The sequence below is a fragment of the Orcinus orca genome, chromosome 4, assembly GCF_937001465.1.
Source record: "Orcinus orca chromosome 4, mOrcOrc1.1, whole genome shotgun sequence".
Classification (NCBI taxonomy): domain Eukaryota; kingdom Metazoa; phylum Chordata; class Mammalia; order Artiodactyla; family Delphinidae; genus Orcinus; species Orcinus orca.
In genome coordinates, this window is record NC_064562.1 from 33,975,189 (window position 1) to 33,994,155 (window position 18,967).

Here is an 18,967-nt window from a genome sequence, read left to right on the forward strand (position 1 = left end):
GAGACAGTTTTTAGCCTATTTTCTTCTAAAAATGGAGTGTAACTTTTCCATCAGTCATTTTAGAATACAGTTATGGGCTTGTTGCGCAGCTCCTTGTATTTCCGAGTCCTTTACGGGGGGGGGGGGTGGTGGTGGAAGAGGTAATGTGCTTGTTTCACTACCACCCTGCTCTCTTGACCTCCAGTCTCAGTTTGCCACGTGATTTCAACCCTGCAGACCTAGTACCTGCCTTTCGGTGGAAAGAAACAAAAGAGCAGGAATGACTCAGAATCCTTGGGTTACCACAACCTTAACCAAAGATGCAAGGGATTTGATTGAATTCTTTATTATGCACATTACTTTGTTCCTTCCTCTTCAAACCTAAGTATATCTAGCAATTAAGGATCAATTATAAAAAAACAAGCAAAAACTCTACCTCCCTCCACCCTTAGGATAAACAGATTTGGTTGAGTCGGGCATGGCCACCAACACTAATGAAATGTCTTCATGGTGAGATAATTCATATTCTGGACTGGGTACAAGAGGATAGCACCAGATCACCCCCATATTTGCACATTCTTTTCCCTGGACCCTTCCTTTTTTTCCCTACCATTTTCTATACTCTTACTTAGGTACATACCATGCCACTCTTTTGGATCATGGAATCTAGGATATAATTACCTTTTAGAGTCAACTTTGTTTAGATGACAGTGTCCCCTTATCAGTATTCTCAGAACATTTTTCCAAATCCTGCCTTTATTTCCCTGGAAAACTCTTTGTCTATTAAATCCTCCATTGGAAATTCCGTTGTATCTTTCAAAAGCAAATATGGCACCTACATCTTGAATTCTTTTTCTTGCATCATCATTTTAATGTTGACTTGCATGGTTTCCTGATTGTCTGGTCAGCTTACTTCTGCTTCATATGGAAACACAAATGGAAAGAACTTCGCGGGCTTCCCTGGTGGCGCAGTCGTTAATAATCCGTCTGCAAGTGCAGGGGACACGGGTTCCAGCCCTGGGCTGGGAAGATCCCACATGCCATGGAGCAGCTAAGCCCATTCGCCACAACTACTGAGGCTGTGCTCTAGAGCCCGTTCGCCACAACTACTGAAGCCCACCTGCCTAGAGCCCATGCTCCGCAACAAGAGAAGCCACCACAATGAGAAGCCTGCGCACCGCAAAGAAGAGTAGCTCACACTAGCCGCAACTAGAGAAAGCCCGCGCGCAGCAACGAAGACACAGTGCGGCCAAATTAAATAAATAAATAAATAAATAAATTAAAAAAGAGAAAAAAAAAAGAAAGAACTTCGCATATAAGACACTGAATATAAGTGGGTTAAGGAGTCTCCCTGAGAATTAAGAGCACACACTCTGGCCTTTTCTTTGGTCTGTCCTAGGGTTGAATTCTGCCACTGGAGTTTCTGTCCACTGCTTCCTCTAGAAAGAGGCTGGATATTTACCTTGGGGCTCGGACGGGATCTGTTTATTTGGCCTTTTCTGAGCAGCAGTAACTCACCACCTCTCCAGCCACTGCTTGGTGAGAATTTGGCCTGCTCAACAGAGATAACCCAATCTGGTAATACAGCAATGCTGAAAAAACCTTTCAAAGCGCCATACTGAAATTCTAAAATCTGGGAAGATAACATGTTCTTCTTCTCTCATTACTGCACTAAAAATGACACTGCTTGGTTTACACCAAAATCCATCTTGGATTATAAATTCGCAAGAGACAATCTTAGCTTGATTTATACAGGCTCTAAAGGTTTATGCTGGCAGGTGTTGGCAGTATGCTTCTGCTGCTAATGATGCAGATAGGAACGGTGACGGTTTTCCTTCGGGGTTTCATAAGAAAAATATAATACTTTCCCGAATATCTGTTTGAGTGGCTTCTCTGAGACTGTTATCTTACAAACCCTGAGTCAAGGCTGAGTCACTGGCATACTCCGTCTCCAGCATGATTTCTTATGCTCTTAGATATCAGACCTTAAGACTGACCTGCCAGTTGGCAGGTCTGAAAAAGTCACTGCAACTTATCTGAGAGTTTAGTTTATTTTCTCTGGAAGAGAATGGTAGGTCTTTGATATGGTTAGTATTTGTTCTTAGAAGAACTGGTAAATGCAACCTTTGAGATAAGTAGCTGGAGGGGAAATGAAGAGGAATAAACCTAGTGAGACTAAACCAACTGTTTACCAGCCACTCAGCTTTTATGTATTTTTTAAGAGTTTAGTGGAGGGCTTCCCTGGTGGTGCAGTGGTTAAGAATTCACCTGCCAATGCAGGGGACATGGGTTCGAGCCCTGGTCTGGGAAGATCCCCTGTGTTGTGGAGCAACTGAGCCTGTGCGCCACAACTACTGAGCTTGCGCTCTAGAGCCCGAGAGCCACAACTACTGAGCCCAGTGCTACAGCTACTGAAGCCTGCGTGCCTAGAGCCCATGCTCTGCAACAAGAGAGGCCACCGCAGTGAGAAACAGGCACATCGCAACGAAGAGTAGCCCCTGCTCGCCGCAACTAGAGAAAGCCTGCGCGCAGCAACGAAGACACGGTGCAGCCAAAAATAAATAAAAGAAATAAACTTATAGAAAAGAAAGAGTTTAGTGGAAATTCAACCTCAGAATTTGAGCTCTTGTTGGCAAATATTTTGCCTTAATGAATACTGATTCCTTCCTATGTAAAACTATTATTTTTGCATATCCTGCCTTTGAATCTCATCTTAATCCTTGAACAGAAATGTCCTCTCCCTAGAATTTACAATACCTTCTTCTTTTTCATAACATACTGGATGTCTAGATGAAATTTATTTAGGCAGAAGGGCTGGCCAGGAAGCTTAGGACGTGTCCTTGAGTCAGACAAAAACACCGTATAGGTCAGCATCTTTATTAATTTATGACAATTTAGAAGGTCCCAAATAGAAGTTGTGAAATTGGTTCTCTTCCAACCCGACTGCAGTAAAATGAATCAACATGCAGACTTCTGGAACCAGAGCAGTTTGTACAAATATGCTGGAGGCAATTGGAGTTCTGGGAGTTGCTTAGCTTTCTAAATCACCGTCTCCTTATTAGAAATGTTTTTCAGGTTTCAGAATGTCTGCTGTTGGAGGGATGTCTTTTTTTTTTTTTTTTTGCGGTACGCGGGCCTCTCACTGTTGTGGCCTCTCCCGCTGCGGAGCACAGGCTCCGGACGTGCTGGCTCAGCGGCCATGGCTCACCAGACCAGCCACTCCGCGGCACGTGGGATCTTCCCGGACCGGGCCACGAACCCGTGTCCCCTGCATCAGCAGGCGGACTCTCAACCACTGTGCCACCAGGGAAGCCCGGAGGGATGTCTTTTTTAGTTTACATATAGTAATTGATTTAAACCAAAGTATGGAGAGAGGCATAAAGTCTGGCTGACCTGCTTCTTTCCTATTAGGATCAGAGCTAGCATTTTAGGACTCTCATCGCTGACCTTCAGGGATGCCGATTGTGAGGACCAGGAAGCAAACAACATGGAAAGGTTCTCAGATTAAGACTCTTGAAAAGAGAGATCCGACTGAAGACCAAAAATGTGAAAGATTAGACCCAGTTTTGTTTTAGAGTGTTCTGTCCAATCAGGTAGAAGAAAGGAAAGCTGTGTTTCCAGCCCAGTCTGCCATCAAGACGATTTATTGAACAAATATTATGTTTCAAACCCCCTGCTTTATGATCTGAAAAGTACAGTAGTGTAAAAGGCAGAGCATAAACCTTGAAGGGATTTTCAAGCCTTGGTGGTACCTTTAGACATTAGCGAGCATCTTTCTCCCACCTGTTCTCTGATTTCCTTACCTAGGAAACCAGGTCTAGGGCTGTGGTAGGAGCCCCCTCTGTAGTTCAGCTCAGATTGCTGAGGGAATCATGATGGCCCCTTGACCTGAGAGTTGATTCCTTTGGCAGCAGAAAGTGTGTTCTTGGCTCTTCACCACGACCCAGACAAAGTGACACTTTCTACCTATCCCGGAGACTCCTATTCGGTACAGGCTCTATTCCTATAATATTCCTTCCCCAGCCACCAAGCAGTTCGACAGTGACCAGGCTAGCATCAAAATTACCCATAATGGGGGCATAGCTATCCTTGAGATTTGCCTTAATTAAGAGGATGAGATCAGGTCTCCTTAATCATGAAAATAACCTCTCAGATTAAACAAAGACAGAACTGTCTCTTTTGCTGAACACATGCAAGTTATTTAAATTAGTGTTGCACATTTGACAATGGTGTCAAAGCTATATTATAAAACCACCTAAAAGAATGAATTTTCTGGGCCTTTGCTTAGGGATAAAAAAGGCATTAGCCACATTGCAGGGGATTTGCATCTTGTTAGCTTGTCTGGATATCCTCACTATTGGACACAATGGGAGGGTGCACAGCTGTCTTTGTAGCTGGGCAGGCTGCCTTAGTTATAATTCTGCTGGGAATGAAGATAGTGAACTGGAGGCGCAGGATGGGGAAGAGAAAGGGCAGGAACTTGCAGGACTCAAAAGAAGGGAAGCTTGGGGTCAGTTCCGACCCCTTCCCTTTTTGTGTAGTTCAAGGTTAACAGCACGCTTTGCTTTAGTTTTAATATTTTTTTAATTGAAGTATAGTTGATTTACAATGTTGTGTTAATTTCTGTTGTATAGCAAAGTGATTCAGTTATACATATATATATATACATTCTTTTTTTAATATTCTTTTCATTATGGTTTATCATAGGATATTGAATATAGTTTCCTGTGCTATACAGTACGACCTTGTTGTTTATCCATTCTATATATAAAAGCTTACTTCTGCTAACCTCACCCTCCCACTCCATCCCTCCTCCAACCCCCTCCCCTTTGGCAACTACCAGTCTGTTCTCTATGTCCAGATTCCATTTCTGTTTCATAGATAGGTTCATTTGTGTCATATTTTAGATTCCACATATAAGTAATATCATATGAAATTTGTCTTTCTGACTTACTTCACTTAGTATGGTAATTTCTAGTTGCATCTATGTTGCTGCACATGGCATTATTTCATTCTTTTTTATGGCTGTGCCGTATTCCATTGTATATATGTACCACATCTTCTTTATCCATTTATCTATTGATGGGCATTTAGGTTGTTTCCATGTCTTGGCTATTGTGAATAGTGCTGCCATGAACATGGGAGTGCTGCCATGAACATGGGGGTGCTGCCATGAACATGGGGGTGCATGTATCTTTTTTTAAAATAAATTTATTTTATTTATTTTATTTTTGGCTGCATTGGGTCTTTGTTGCTGCACATGGGACTCCTCTAGTGTGACGAGCGGGGGCTACTCTTTGTTGCAGTGCACGGGCTTCTCGTTGCGGTGGCTTCTACTGTTGCAGAGCATGGGCTCTAGGTGCGTGGGCTTCAGTAGTTGTGGCATGTGGGCTTCAGTAGTTGTGGCACGTGGGCTTAGTTGCTCCGCGGCATGTGGGATCTTCCCAGACCAGGGTTCGAACCCGTGTCCCCTGTATTGGCAGGTGGATTCTTAACCACTGTGCCACCAGGGAAGCCCTGCATGTATCTTTTTGAATTATAGTTTTGTCTGTATATATGCCCAGGAGTGGGATTGCTGGATCATATGGTAATTCTAGTTTTTGTTTTCTGAGGAACCGCCACGCTGTTTTCCATAGTGGCTGTACCAACTTACATTCCCACCAACAGTGTAGGAAGGTTCCTTTTCTCCACACCTTTTCCAGCATTTGTTATTTGTAGTCTTTTTTAAATTTATTTTTTAATTAAAAAAAATTTTTTTGGCCATGGCACACGGCTTATGGGATCTTAGTTCCCTGACCAGGGATCAAACCTGGCCCCTCGACAGTGAAAGCGTGGAGTCTTAACCACTGGGCTGCCAGGGAATTCCCTGTAGACTTTTTAATGATGGCCATTCTGACTGGTGTGAGGTGGTACCTCATTGTAGTTTTGATTTGCATTTTTCTAATAATTAATAATGATGAGCACCTTTTCACGTGGCACAGTTTGCTTTAGCGGCAGCGCAGGTGCACAGTCATCTGTTCGGTATTGGTGAGTGAATCACCTCCTTGCAGATTTGGGGCAGCTGGCTCTCCAGTATTGTTCAGCATATGTCCAGGGCTCCCTCTGCTTACCTCCTGCATTGTTTTTTTATTTATTTTTTAAATTTTTATATTGGAGTATAGTTCATTTACAATATTTTGTCAGTTTCAGGTGTACAGCAAAGTGATTCAGTTATACATACATATATATCCATTCTTTTTCAGATTATTTTCCCTTATAGGTTATTACAGAATACTGAGTAGAGTTCCCTGTGCTATATGGTAGGTCCTTGTTGTTTATCTATATAGTAGTATGTATATGTTAATCCCAAACTCCTAATTTATCCCTCCCCCCACTTTTTGCCTTTGGTAATCATAAGTTTGTTTTCTAAGTCTGTGAGTCTGTTTGTGCTTTGTAAATAAATTCATTTGTATCATTTTTTTTCAGATTCCACAAATAAGTGATATCATAAGATACTTGTCTTTCTCTGTCTGACTTCACTTAGTATGATAATCTCTAGGTCCATCCATGTTGCTGCAAATGGCATTATTTCATTCTTTTTTATGGCTGAGTGATATTCCATTATATATATATGTACCACACCTTCTTTATCCATTCCTATGTCAATGGAGATTTAGGTTGCTTCCATGTCTTGGCTATTGTGAATAGTGCTGAAATGAACATTGGGGTGCATGTATCTTTTCATGTTATAGTTTTATCTGGATATATGCCCAGGAGTGGGATTGCTGGATCATATAGTAGCTCTATCTTTAGTTTTTTAAGGAACCTCCCTACTATTCTCCATAGTAGTTGTACTAATTTACATTCCCACCAGCATTGTAGGAGGGTTCCCTTTTCTCCACACCCTCTCCAGCATTTATTGTTCGTAGACTTTTTTGATGACGGCCATTCTAACTGGTGTGAGGTGATACCTCATTGTAGTTTTGACTTGCATTTCACTAATAATTAGTGATGTTGAGCAGCTTTTCATGTGCATTTTGGCCATCTGTACGTCTTCTTTGGAGAAATGTCTATTTGGATCTTCCTGCATTGGATTCTGCTTATGAAAGGCAAACTAATTGCCAGATTAGTCGAGGAAGGAGATTGTAAAAGTGAACCTCTTATGAAACATGAGCACGTATCCTGGATACCTTTCTTCTTTTAGTGTGACCAATCAGAAGTCACCCAAGGGAGGACGCTAGAAAGGTACTCGAAAGGGCTGAGTGTTTGCGTCTTGATGGCTGCAGAGCAGAAATGGCAAAACTTAGGTGCCTTTCTCTTCTGAATCTTAGCCAATAATGAGGACACTAATCAGAGCCAAACTTAACAACTAGCTACAGAACCTGGTCTCCAGATACCTGGTGTCACGGAAAAGAAGTCTTGTTTTACAAAGCTATTTCCATTTTAGGGAAGCAACGCCCGTAAATCTGTTGTGCCACCTACTCTGCAACAAAAGAGCCTTAGATGACACATGCTGTCTTTTGCCCCAGGTCACCTGGAAGTCACACAGTCATGTTGTACAAGGAAGTAATGTGACGGGGTGCCATTTGCTTAGAGGAAGGATGAGCAGAGGCTAACTGGGGTCTTCGTGCTGTTTTTGTCTGCTTTCAGCCATCAAGTAGCAATTACCTTTTGACTGTCTTTCATCCCCTCCCTCCCCAAACGTCTCAATCCAGAAACCTGAAGTACAAAGTAATTGATGCCCGAAGGCTCAAAAACCCACTCGAAGCTGCAAGCCACCCATCAAAACAACGTGGAAAGTTCTAGGAGCCTGAAATGGGAAGAGGTGGGAGTGTGAGGGGGTGTCTGTGCAAGCGTTCCTTTTTCCTGTGACATTTATTCTAATGTCTCTGCTTCAGCTACAGACCCCACAGAAGAAGATATGTTTTATTCATTTTTAACACAATGTCATTAAAAGAAAAAAAAACAATAGGATCTGTCTGGGATTTCCTCTATAAGGCTTTTGTTTGAGGAAATGCTTAAACAAAGCTTCTGAATTTTTAATAAGCATCTATCACAGATCAAATTCATACTACTTTCTAAAAAAGCCTTTACATGTCAAGAATAATTAAGAATTTGCTTTGAATAGTTAAAAGCAGTTTCTGTAATGGGAGGGGGCTAGATTTGTTGAGTTATAAAATTCTGAATTCCATCTGCATGGGAGCTGGTTTTCAATTTGTAATGCAGGGCAAGATATTCTTAGCATGTTCGGGGCTTATTCCATACAGGATGCTCCATGCTAGAACTAAATCTAAATAGAACTGAATAGATTTCTTTTCTTAGATATTTTTCCCAAACCATTTCCTCTTCATCAGGTCCCTTGGGTAAAGACATTCACCGAAGTGCTGCCAGGTCTCTCTACGAGTCCTTTAGTCTTCAGTCTGCATTATTCAGCTGTTGAGCTAGAATCTGTCCATAGGTGGTCTGTGGGGACAGGAGGTCACCAGCAGACCAGAGGGAGGGAGTCAATCCCAGTGGAGACACTCAGACCTCCTGCTTGTCTCCTAGATGTATCTTCCAGGACGTAGAGACCCAAGGCTCAGCTTTCTGAATTCTACACATAAAAACTGCTACAACACTTAACATTCTTAACATGCAGGCTGTATTTGGCATCCACAACTTAAGACGGATGGGTTAATTCACTCAAAATCATTGGCCAGGCTTTAAAGTTTTTGGAACAAGTACCAAAGTGAAGTAAAAGAAAAAAAGTTAATTTAACCCCTTTTAAAAAAGCGACATTTAAATTGAGAGAAACAACAAGTCTAAATTCATATGGCTGGGGAAAGTTTGGTGGTTTCGGGATGTGAATACTTACCAAACACATCAACTCCATATACCACTAAAGCTTGTCTTCTTTGGAAATTGGAGAGAGCTTGGCTCTTCTTTGATTCGATATGCTCATGGGATGAACCATATTGAGATTCTAAATTGACAGAGGTTGACTTGCTTTTTGTATTTCAGGCATATTTAGCAGTTCTTGTTTAGTTTTCAGTCATAAAACCAGTAGAATTAAATCACCAAATAAAACCAGAACAAAACATTAAACCTGTTGACTTCAGCATAATATATTACGTGCAGATTTATTGCACCAGAGCTGATGGTATCAGGGACTGTCAGTTGTGTCTTCTGAGAGCCTGGGGTATTGCATGCCTTCAGGTAGATTGAGGTGACTGCACGCTATCTATCTTTTATTTATGAAGATAACCCTGCCGACCTACTGGATGTGCTTTGCGGTTTTCTCCATCCTTCTTCCCACTCTATTAGTCGTGAAATTTATTGGCCCAGGTGGCACGAATCTAGAAGAACCAGCTCACTTTGACTCAAACCCATAATTTCTTCAGCAAGGCAGCTAACTAGGTCAGCTAACTTGCCACTGAGGTGATAATAATGATTTAATCTCACATTTGAGCAAATCTTTACCTTTTAAAAATCACTTTCACATAAATGGTTCCACTTATCTTTACAATGACTCTGAGAAGTAACATTTTAGAGGTGAGGAAAGTAAGGCTCCGGGAAGTCCAGTGACTTTTCCAGGAAAGGAAGAGTTAGGAATCACAGCTGGGATGTCCTTCTCGCTAACCCAAATGATGGTCAGTAATATTTGATCGGATGTTATGTGTAAAATAATACAAGAATTGTGGGAAGCTCTGGACGATAGGATGTTTTACTGAGAAAACAAATTGGAAACCACTTTTCCAAAGGTGTTCGGAAAAGTGGTTTCCAATGGGGACTTAAAATTTAACTCAAGACCCGAGACTATTACACAAGAAACCATTAAGGAACTATGTGAACGAGACACGATCAGTTGTCAATTCATAGGATACAGACGATTAGTACATTGACAGTTCAGAGAAGGGAGAGAAAACAATAGTGACAGTGTAATGGAGGAAGAGGGACTGAAGTTTGAGCTTAAAGAATGTGCGAGGTTTAGATGGGAGAAAGAAGTGCGTGGGGTATAATAGGCTGTTGGGGACATCCCAAGTAAAGGCGGAGAGCCATTGCCAGATATAGATTAGAGGGAGACACATCTGATTGGAGGAGGGACTGACCAGAAGGTCTAAGTAGGGAAGTCGTGGGAATTACGGTTGAATGGGGAAGATGGGACCAGATCAGAGATCTTTAGGGCCAAACGGAGAAACATGGAGTGATGTTTTCGCCCGTAACATGTGTAGGCAGAGTTGGCTCCTTTTGAGGGCTGGGAAGAAGTTGTTCTATGCCTCTCTCCTAGCTTCCGGTGGCTTCAGGCATTCCTTGGCTTGTAGATGGTCTTTTCCCTGTTTCTTCATGTCATCTTCCTTCTCTGTATCCAAATTTCCTTTTTTTTTTTATAAGGACACCAGTCATATTGCATTAGGGTTCACCCTCATGACCTCATTTTCACTTGATCACCTCTGTGAAGACCTGTTTCTAACTAAGGCTCTTTCTGAGGCACTGGGGGACTTCAACACATCTTTGTTTTTCCGGGGCGGGGCGGGGGGACATAATTCAGCCCATGACAGGAGCGTTTAAAGAGTCCTGAGCTGCAGAGTAAGAGGGGGAAAGGTTGTTTCAGTAAAGATAGACAAACAACAGAATACAGAGTACACTGGAGGGAAGGGAGGGAGCTGTAGGCTGGCAGCAGAGGATGGAGAAAAAAATAGGTGAAATCTACAGACATTTCAAAGGAGTAGTTGAAAAGATTTCAGGAGTAGAAATGATAATCAGTCTAGAACACGGCAGTTCACAAGAGCATTTCCGCTGTGCTACCTGCTTTGATCTCGATGACTGTGTCTGGAATCCCAGGGTTTCTGGCCTGGGAGAAAGACCAACGGTGAAGTCATCCACACCAGTGAGGGCAGCTGGCAAAGGCATCTGCACGTGCTGAATTTGAGGCAGTGACAGAGTGGAGATGGCCACTGGGTCACTGGGAGCCTGAGCCAGCTGTCCTCTCTGTAGACATAGGTTTGGGAGTCAGAGGCACTCAAGCTGTCCTCTAATCCACAAGAGTGGGCGAGATCTCCGAGGGAGAGAATACAGAAGGGGAAGGCAGTGGGCTTGGAATTTTGGCAAATTCCCAGAGTCAGGATTGCTAGGATGTCAGAGCCGCAGCGTTTAAAGAGGTAGAGGGGGGATAGCGAAGTTCTGAATTAAAAGAGTTTCTAGTGGCAGTTTCAGGAGCTAGAGAGGGTGGGAAGGGAATAGGAAGAGAACTGGGGGTGGAAGCAGTTGGGGTGGTGACCTGGGGGAAGACTTGAGTTTTAGCTCAAATGAAGACCATGGGGAGAGCAAGTGTGGGGAAAGGGAGGAAGGAAAAAAGAGGACGTAACCATAGGGTGGCAGGATTCAGAAAGGGGGGGGTTATTCTGAAGTCATGTTTTCTTAAAGATACCGTTTACAAATCGTAAAATTCACCCTTTCTGGTGTTCAGTTCTCTGAGTTTTGACCGTGCGCACAGTCGTGTAACCACCACCACTACCAACATGGAGAGCAGTTGCAGCTCCCCCAACATTCCTACGTGCCGAGGGGCTTTTGGAGAGGAAACTAGCGTGTATTTGAAGTCAGAAGGGAGGGAAGTTATGTTATAGGAGAAAATGGTGGCGCTAAAGAGGAAGGAAGGGTTAACTGAGGGAGTGAGACCCCGGAGGCCACTCAGAACAGGTCAATTCTAGTGAAAAGGAACATCTCCCCTCTTCCTACGAGGCAGCAGGGAGAGTGCATACGTTCAGGGTCTATGATATATTTTGGCGGTGGATTCCTAAAGTCCTGCCAGCAGAATCATTTCCTGCTGAGCAAGATGTTGACTGCCATATTCCATAACTTCCGCCTTGGAGGTATTGTTTCCTATTGCAGTTACTGTCTGCAGGAATTTGGTTTGCTTTGGGCTGTGAGCCCACATTCTGCTGCCACGGAAAACTGTAGCAATTTTAGAACTAACAACTTCAATATTCTCCAAAGTGCATCTGCATCTTTTCCTGAACCATACAGTGCAAACACTTGGCAGCAAAAAAGGCTTCCATCCCCATAAATGCGTGTGACAGGCAGTGAACAGCTCACTGCCGAAGGGCTAGCTTCCACAGACAGGTCCTCAGGGTGAAATTTGGCAAAAGAGATTCACTTCTCATCCTGTTATACTTTTGGCTTAAATCACCCTGCAGTGAAGTTCCCTCCTGTGGTCTATGATGTCGCTCACCTCTCTCCTCACCTTTGAGGTCCCACCACTGTCACCGAGTTCAGGCAAGGGAGGTAGGAGGGGTTGGACAGCCGTTCTCAAACTGTGGGTTCCACAAGCAGGTTGTGAATCAAGTTGTGGGCTGCCAGCAGCCTATTTAAAAAATGGAATAGAATAGAAGGCAGCAGGGGGCTAAGTGTGGTCTCAGGCAACTTTTGTTTCAGTGAAATACACATTTCTGGACTGGACGGCAATGTAAAACGTGTTTCTATTGTGGATCACATTCACAAATGTGTGAGAAATTGAGGTGTGGTGTATGGGTCCTTTACTAATAGTGTGGCCCTTGGCAGGTCATTTAATGTCCTCGTGGCTTAGTTGGAGCCATAGTCTGTAAAATGGGTGTAATAACAATATCTATTTCATATGGTTGTTGAAAGGATTACAGAGAAAATACATGGAAAGCATTATGGACTGTACCTGGTTAATAGTCCATGCTTATTATGATGATTTCCTTTCCTGCCCAGATCAATAGCCCAAACCTCTGTTTCCTACCCAGACCTTTCTTCTGAGACTAGAACTGTGAACCCAACAGTCCAAACTTGAACTCAACTCATCAGCACCTTCTCTCTCCAATCCACCCCCTCCCACCGACCCATCCCCCCCCAGGCACACAGAGCCCTCTGCTATGGAGTCCACTTTTCTACGAGAGATGCCATCACTGCCCTCTCACCTAGGCTGTCTGAGCATCGTCTTACTAATTCTTCTAGGAAGAGAATTCCGAGCGTGGTCACCACCGAGACTCGCTGGATTAGTGAGATTCTGCCAGCAGTCTTTCCCCGCTCACCACACCTTGGCGCGCATGTGTCTGTCTCCTCCAGCCTTTCATGTATAAGTCTTCGATGGCTCTCGCGGGTTCCAAGTTAAAGTTCACACCCTTCAGCCTACAAAGCGAGGTCCGCCGTGGCCTGGCCTCTGACTGCCTCTGCACCCTCATCTCTCCCACCCAAGCCTTGTGCCTCCCTCTCTGATCATTCCAAACTGCTTGGTGGTCCACACATGCATGCCTTGAGGTTTCCTCTGCCTGGAATGCTTGCTCCATCTTTCTGTTGTATAGCTCTTACTTGTCTTTTCAGGGCTCAAGGTTGATTTTCAAGTGAGAAAGATTTAGGTTTGAATCGCCTGATCAATAGTTAATAGCTGTGTGATTCTTTTTTTTAAGTACTAAAAAGAATTTTTATTTTAGTCCTGGTTGCTTTATGGTTTTTTAAAATTTCTATTTTATATTGGAGTATAATTGAGTTACAATGTTGTGTTAGTTTCAGGTGTACAGCAAAGTGATTCAGTTATACATACACATATATCTATCTCTTTTCAGATTCTTTTCCCATATAGGCCATTACAGAGTGTTGAGTAGAGTTCCCTGTGCTATACAGTAGGTCCTTGTTGATTATATGTTTTACATATAGTAGTGTGTATATGTTAATCCCAATAGCTGTGTGATTCTGAGAAGCAAATTTCTGAGGCACTTGAAGTCAGTTTGTGCATCTGTAAAATGGGAATAGCAATGTCTGCCTCATAGAGTTGTGAGGATTAAATTAACAGTGTAAAGAATAGTGCCTGGCGCATAGTAAGTACTTAATGAATAAATGGCTGTGATTGTTAGTTTATTTAATATAATTTTTTTTTTTTTTTTTTTGCGGTACACAGGGCTCTCACTGCTGTGGCCTCTCCCGTTGCGGAGCACAGGCTCCGGACGTGCAGGTTTAGTGGCCACGGCTCACAGGCCCAGCCGCTCTGCAGCATGTGGGACCTTCGCGAACCGGGGCACGAACCCATATCCCCTGCATCGGCAGGCGGACTCTCAACCACTGCGCCACCAGGGAAGGCCAATATAATTATTTTTAATAAATAATAAAAGGTTCAGTTCACATCCTTCTGGACCAGAGCCTCTCGCAGACCAGAATGTGTCAGGTTGTCCAAGATCAGTGTTTTTGTACCAGCTGTCCCTTCTGACCAGTTACCCTTCCCACTCTTCTTCCCTTGACCAACCCCTACCTAACCCTTAAGATTCAACCCAAGGGTCACCTTCCAGGGCACCCTGTGCTCAGCTCCATCAGAGTTCTTGCCTCCTGAACTGTGATGCCTTTTTTCTCCCTGGATTCTAAGTCCTGAGGGCTCTGTGTCTTGTTCACCGCCGTATCCCAGTCTCCCTCAGCGAGTGCAGATGCCCAAAAATATATTACATGATCAATAAATGTATCCTCGATGAATGAATGGATGGATGAGCAAACTGCTGTAATTACTTCCTGACTGGTGTTCCTGCCTTCTCTCTTTCAGGAAATTCATTCTGTTAATTGCAACCAGATTAGTTCTCTTAGAGTTCTGACATTCCCCTGTGCTTCTCAAACTGCTCTGGTCACTGCACTCTGGCAGTTAGCACTGGCAGTTAGGACTGCCCACAAGATGGCCTCTATTTAGTGTTCCAGACCTTTCTATTTTTCTCTACCTTAACCATGGAAAACCAGGCTGTTTTCCCTCCCTGTGGAGTGGGCCCCACAAACCCTGTGAAGCCCTCTTCAATGCTAGTATATGACAATTTCAGAACCTTTCTGATCCAGTTTTTAATGACCCAAAGTAACTTTCCTCCATCCCCCTCTGCACCCTCTGCAATCTGCTACGGTCTTCTCTCCTGGAGAAGATGGTCCTCTATCCAGCAACTTATTTATATATTTGGTTTTGACGGAAAGTGTTTCGAGTCCTAGAATTGTGTCTTAAACGTCTATGTGAACTTTCCAGCGTCTGGAACATCATGTTACTTGTCGTTTCTCATAAGTAAGGAAACGAACAGAACTGAAAATCAACCAATCAAAATGTTATTTGTCATTTCTCATAAGTAAGGAAACGGACAGAACTGAAAATCAACTGTAAGGAAACGAACAGAAAATCAACCAGATCTGGCTCTCCTTTCTGCTTGCTGCTTTAACTCTGGGGGGTTGGGGTAGGAGAGATTAGAGTTTAACCCTTCCTTGCCCTTTGATTCTTAAATATAATTCATTTAACTGTACATTGGCACCGTCTTATAACCACATTGTACCAGGTATCAATAAGCATGTTTGAGGAATTAATGATTAATTAGTGGTTTGGTTTCTTTTAGAATTAATATACCTTCAAGTCCAGTGTTTATGGTTCTTAGTGACTTAGGAGTGTACATACTAATAAAAACGAAGAGTCAAAGTATATGAAATGTGAAGATGTAAATACACATACACATTGGTGGGTGGTAGTTGTATATCTATATATATACGTATGTACTCTACATTATCAAGCAAAAAACTGGAGGATCAGGACAGTCTATGAATGGGCTTACAAACATTGAAACCTAATTTTATTTCTTTTTTCAAAGACGAGAAGGTCCATTGGTAGTTTGTTCTCCAACGCCATCCCTCTGTGCTCTGCAGCTTCCCTGGTTGTGCGAAGTTTGAGGTGTGTGATGGGCCATCTGCCATGGTGGTGCGGGGGGCCGTGGAATGACCTTCAGAGCTGGTCCTGGGTCCAGACAGTCTAAAGCTCAGTTTCTTTACACATGAAACTGAACTTCCTTACTCTAAGCAAAAGGGCCAGGCAGTTGGACCTTCTGACCTTTATTTGTGCTTCTGTCCCTCTTTCCATCTAACCCCTGAGTAACTGTGAGCCTTAAGGTGGTGGTGGCTGTAGGTTTTGTGTGTCTGAGTCCAAACAGTACTCAGGAACAAGTTGACAAACCAAATTAACACAACAGTTTTTAGGGAAAGTTTGCCAGTTCTCAGTTGTGTATGTGTTTTGACGGCTCCTAACTTCCGAAATTATTAAGGCATGCTATGTGGCATAACACATTTCACAATTTACACCTAAGCAGATTTCCTGGAGGTAAAGATAATGAGTTCGCTGTTGTGAAATATCACATCTGCCCTTACTGACAGGAGAGACATGTGGAGTATATTGATGATAACCAAAACATGACTTCCGTGCGCTTTTGACGTTAGTCCTAGAAAACCACAAAATCAGAACAATAAAAGGTCATTTCTCTTGGCATCTGAACACCAGAAGTATCCAAACAGTGGCATTATTTTTAAAGAATTTTTTTCATCCAGTTTTAAAAATCATGCCAGTGTGATCATTGAAGAACATTTGCGCTGAGGAACAATGTGAGTGGGGATGCTGTGATCCACCAGCTTCAAAGGACTAGTGGGTGGTGTTGCAGCAGCACAATCCACTGAATACAGGGTAAACTGGACCATGGTGGACCGCTCCACTAACATCAGGGTGTTCTTGCTGTCAATGCCAAGTTGGGTGGTTCTTGGTCATTTACATGTTTTGGTAGGTCCAGGCTATGCTCAATGTTAAATTTCAATCATTCATATAACACATGGTACTTGTTAAAGCACCATTTAAAAAATTTTATTGAAGTATAGTTGACTTACAATATTGTGTTAACTTCTGCTGTACAGCAAAGTGATTCAGTTATACATATGTATACATTCTTGTTCATATTCTTTTCTTTTATGATTTATCACAGGATATTCAATATAGTTAGTTCCCTGTGCTATATACTAGGACCTTGTCATTTATCCATCCTGTATATAATAGTTTGTATCTGCTAATCCCGAATTTCCAATCCTTCCCTCTCCCACCCCACCCCTTCACAACCACAAGTCTGTTCTCTTTATCTGTGAGTCTGTTTCTGTTTCATAGATATGCTATTTGTGTCATATTTTAGATTTCACATGTAAGTGATATCATATAGTATTTGTCTTTCTCTTTCTGACGTACTTCACTTAGTATGATAATCTCTAGGTTCATCCATGTTGCTGCAGATGGCATTATTTCATTCTTTTTAATGGCTGAGTAATATTCCATTATGTATATATACCATATCTTCTTTATGTCAGTGGACATTTAGGTTGTTTCTGTGTCTTGGCTATTGTAAATAGTGCTGCAGTGAACATAGGGGTGCATGTATATTTTTGAATTATAGTTTTGTCTGGATACATGCCTAGGAGTGGGATTGTAAAGCCCCATTTTCAATCACTGCTTTTTTTTTTTTTTTGCAGTACGCGGGCCTCTCACTGTTGTGGCCTCTCCCGTTGCAGAGCGCAGGCTCGGGACGCGCCGGCCCAGTGGCCATGGCTCACGGGCCCAGCCACTCCGCGGCATGCAGGATCCTCCCAGACCGGGGCACGAACCCATGTCCCCTGCATCGGCAGGCGGATTCCCAACCACTGAGCCACCAGGGAAGCCCCAATCACTGCTCTTTTAGAGTTAAGATAACTAAGCTCCAGAAATATTATTAATCCAAAATAGATTAGGTAGGTCCCTAGACATTTTGAATAAATACTCTTCTCTTATTTCTAATAAGATGGTTCTTTGGTCTCCATTTTATTCAAACCAATGATTCCTATCTTACAAATTTGTCTTGAGAATAAAATGGGGTATTTAACATAGAACCTGGTACATAGTAGGTGCTAAATAAATGTGAGTTCCCTTGCCATTCACATACCATGAACCAAAATGTGTGTAAGGGAAAAGTAATATACATAGAATAAGTGAGTGTTATTTACTGAGCACTTACTTACATCTAGACCCTGCTATATCCAGGGATAAAAAGACAGGTGAGGGGGCTTCCCTGGTGGCGCAGTGGTTGAGAGTCCGCTTGCCGATGCAGGGGACGTGGGTTCATGCCCCGGTCCGGGAAGATCCCACATGCCGCGGAGCGGCTAGGCCCGTGAGCCATGGCCGCTGAGGCTGCGCGTGCGGAGCCTGTGCTCCACAACTGGAGAGGCCACAACAGTGAGAGGCCCGGGTAGCGCGCAAAAAAAAAAAAAAAAAAAAAGACAGGTAAGGCCCGGTCCCGGAGCTCACTCTCTAGTAGGAGGGGCAGACATTTAAACTAATAATTGCTGCAGAGGGTGATAAGTACAGCAATAGTAGTACATACAAGGAGGGATGAATACCTTGCCTGAGTGAAAGGGCTATTGGGACAGTTTTCAGAATAGAGGTGATGTATCAATTGAATCTCTAGCAAGAGAAGAAAAGGATTGGATTCCAGGCAGAGGGAAAGCATGTATAAAAGCACAAAGGTTTAAAAGACACAGGGAGAGGAATAACTCAGGACTCTCTGGAGGCCTAGAATGAGTGTAGTTAAAATCCTTCATAGAAGACTTGTTGGAGGGCAAGCCTGGAGCCAATAAGTACAGCAATTCCAGCCCCAATTACGTGCATTGCAGCAGCTGGCCTTAAGTGTCCCAAGGTTAGTCGTGGGATCTTAGTGTGTACAGTGACCTGGAGTGGTTTCAATGCTCTAGTCACCGCAGGGGGGACCAGGATATGAGGTCACAGAGGCCAAAGAGGTCCAGACCCTCTTGTACCAAAACCTAAAGGCTCCTGTAATGGACTGAATGTTTGATTGCCCCAAAGTTCAGATGTTGAAGCTGTGACCTTCCAATATGATGGTATTCATTTGTAGATGGGGCCTTTGGGAGGTAATTAGGGTAGATGAGGTCATGAAGGTGGGGTCCTCATAGTGAGATTAGTGCTCAATCTCCCAGTTAGAAAATAGCAGTGGGTTATATATATATATATTTATATTTATATTTATATTTATTTATTTATTTATTTTGGCTGCACCAGGTCTTAGTTGTGGGATCTTTTAGTTGTGGTGTGCAGACTCCTTACTTGCAGTATGCATGTGGGATCGAGTTCCCCGACCAGGGATCGAACCCAAGCCCCCTGCATTGGGAGTGCGGAGTCTTACCCAGTGGAGCACCAGGGAAGTCCCAGAAAGTA

General features: G+C 43.1%; 1 protein-coding gene across 6 annotated transcripts in view; it reads left to right on the forward strand.

The window, feature by feature from the left end:
- The window catches only part of TRIM2 (tripartite motif containing 2), a 171,925-nt gene that overhangs the window by 70,741 nt on the left and 82,217 nt on the right, over nt 1–18,967 (forward strand). The gene's annotated exons all lie outside the window — the stretch shown is intronic.